The following is a 3,349-nucleotide window of genomic DNA, read 5'->3' as shown; positions in this document are numbered from 1 at the left end:
CTTGGAAAATATTTTAACTGAGCAAATTGCACCGACTAGAATTTGAACTTGGTCCTTCTACTTTTGTACTCGGATGCCCTCTACCACCCCATAACAGTGGATTCATTGCTGATATCCTCATTGTCAGCTGTTGATAGATTTTTCCAAATGTCCATCTTTCCTCACTTGTTAGGGGAGAGTCGGGTAGTATCGGACATCGGGTAATATCGGACAGTTAGTTTCCTTCATCTACCACACGATGATAATACCTGATTGACATGGTTATGTTTCTGTGATGTCGCATAGAGAAACGTAACCATGCCATTCAGGTACTACCATATGGTGGTAGATGAAAGAAACGCACTGTCCGATATTACCCGATGTCCGATACTACCCGACTCTCCCCTAAGTCTTCTAGCATTGTTCGTCTTCAATTTTTTTCTGTAATTGTACAAAAATCAGTCACAAGGAATGTGCCAGACTGACGCAGAAGAAAGACATACAAAATCAGTCTCTTTGAAAGAAGGAAGATTAAATCTTCAACACTCCACTGCGATGCCCACCGCTGTGAAGGAACGGTTAACATGTCTGACCTGAAACGAGCGGGGCAAGGTTAAAATTCCGGTTGAGACAAGTTACGTTGTTGAAGTTTTTCCGGAGGTTTCCCTCAAGCCATTATTGGGTCATGTATATCATTGGCCTGTATAAATTTAGTAATATTAAAAAATGTATTACTTCTAACCTGAACTCCTTTCATTCTGAAATTTAGTGTAGTGTTTAGATAATTCTTCTACATCATCAAATACCTTTTTGAATTAAAAATAAATTTACCTTTAACGGTTTACGGTTAATTAAATTGCTGGGTGGAGTTACGTTAGGATAAAACCGTTTCCCAAATATCTTATATAATTTTCAATATTTTTTTATGGTTTTTACTTCATTTTAATCACAATCAATGTCAACAAAATTGACCTTTATCATTTCAATACATGAATGAGAAATATTTTTTTTTTTACTTTTTTTTTTGTCGATGAACAAACAATTGTATTATCTTTTTTTGCATAAAAATTTATACAATAAAAACTAGTAACATATAGCACTTAAAGAGGTCAGTTTTGTTTTTCTCTATGAAATACATATGCTTGCGAAATTTCATTAGATTATCTAAAAACTTGTAGAGTTATCAGGGGAACGATTTCAGAAAACGCAAGTTACGGAAAATGAGAGACAAATTTACCAAAGATGTGAAGTGCTGAATAACACGTTCTCACGTTTTACGTCATAAGTCGAGAAGTATTGGTAATATAGGATATATTAAAATTGTTTTCCCTAAACTAGAGAGAAAAGTCAATTTATTTAAATAAAAAATAAAACATTTTTACCCTCAATGGTGTACATAATCCCTTAAGAGCTGGACTCTATGATCATTTCTCTGGCATTAGGACCTGAATCTCACTGAGACGCTAGATAAATATTGTAGTTGATAAATACTCGTAAAACAAACCAATTAAAAATCAACTGTGATTGGAATATATTGGTTGAACTTCTAGTGGGCTTTCATACCGTTTGAACTATAGTGATAATATTGCATTAAAACATTAGTCTGCAATTCGATATCTTGAACATAGATTGAAAATAAAACACTTTTATTACAGGATTAATGTGTGAAATAAAGTATTATAAAATTACAGAACAAAATCTTTTATATTAACTCAAATTAATCTTATATGTATGAAAAACAAATAAACTGAATTGTTGATATACCACTATTTGGCATAGCTCTATGGATATACGTATCTCAATTTGAGTAGAGCTCTCCATATTGCAAAGCCTGGCACATCGGCGTAAGTGTTTAGCTTGTAAGCCAGATTTAAAATTTATACTTATGGAAATGACGTCAATAATTGAACCACTCCATTACCACCAACATGCTCATTACAAGCGCCGCGCTCAAGTGCGACGCCATTACGGATTCCGTGACGTCACAACTCAGTTTACTGCAATAGTGTTTTAGCTTTAAATCTGTTCTTGTTATCTTTAGTGAAGTTCTCTCATATTAGAAATCAATTTAACTTCAGAAAAATCAAATGTATTTACTTCTCAAATCTCGATGTGTCGCATATAGAGACAGATTTACTCAGGATACTCCTGTATTACCTCCCGCCGTTTAAAAAATTCTACATTATTTTGTTGCCGTTCTAGAATATAGTTCCCAAGCTTATTGCAATATTTTCTTGACAATAACAATGGACAGCCTTAAATACTTTTTGTTAGAAAATCATAAATAATTTAGACAAATTCAATGCAATTTTATTCTCTGGTGAGTTTTTTTTATATAAATTTGAGGACTATTTTCACGCAGCATAGTTTAAATATGAGGAGCCAGTATGTTATTTAATATGAAAATATTCTCTATAACGACAATAACATCTCAAAAAGGATTTGTTAATATGTAAATAATAATCTAAAATATATAGCTACAGCGCATTAACAAATTATAATATAATACTTTGATATCAATGTACATACAGGATGTTAACTAAATATGTGAAAAACCCTTGAGGAACAAAAACAAGCAAAAAGAAAAGCTAATGTAAATACCAAATATATAATCAATTTCGTTTTTTTTTTTTTTTTTTTGCAAGTTCGTACTTGTTTACTTATTACAACATTTTTTTGTCTTTGTTTATAAAGTCCATTTATAATTCTAAGCATAGTGCTCAAAATGGCCACCATAAGTTCCAATACAGACTTCTAAGCGCTGCATCGTTGATTGTCTTACTATCTCCCATATTCTAGGTGTTGTTGTATCTGCTGATATCCTTCTTCAAGACGCTGGCAAAAAATGTTTATGTTTACAATATGTCTTGAATAATAATTACTATTAAGTGTCCCCATCAGTAAAAATGCAATGGATTGAGGTGAGGGGAACGAGCAGGCCAGGATGTTGGTCCCCCACGACCTATCCACTTTTTAGGGAAGTCGCTGACTTAGAATCATTCTAGCAGTAAAAGAAAAATTTGCAATGTTCTTCATGCATCTTGTTTTCAGTTGCCAGGTGACAATAATGAATAGACTCTTGTTTTTTTTTACAATGTCTACTGATTTAATAAACATGACCCACCAACTTGAAAACTAAAACAGATGAAACAGAAAGTAATTGCAATTAAAAACAAAGCGAAATTAACTATGTATTTACATAATGTTTTGCTTATGTTTAAGTTCTCTATTCCCCAGAGGTTTCACACATATTAGTTAACACTCTATAGATATATAATTATACCACTTAAAAGAAGATAGTATAAAATTGTGTTTCAAAGATCGTATTGAATAAAACAAGTTGGAGGTTTATCTAGTATGGCTGAGTATG

This window comes from Periplaneta americana, chromosome 9 (assembly GCF_040183065.1).
Source record: "Periplaneta americana isolate PAMFEO1 chromosome 9, P.americana_PAMFEO1_priV1, whole genome shotgun sequence".
Taxonomy (NCBI): Eukaryota; Metazoa; Arthropoda; class Insecta; order Blattodea; family Blattidae; genus Periplaneta; species Periplaneta americana.
The sequence above is the reverse complement of the archived record's forward strand: the minus strand, read 5'-3'. Positions refer to the sequence as shown.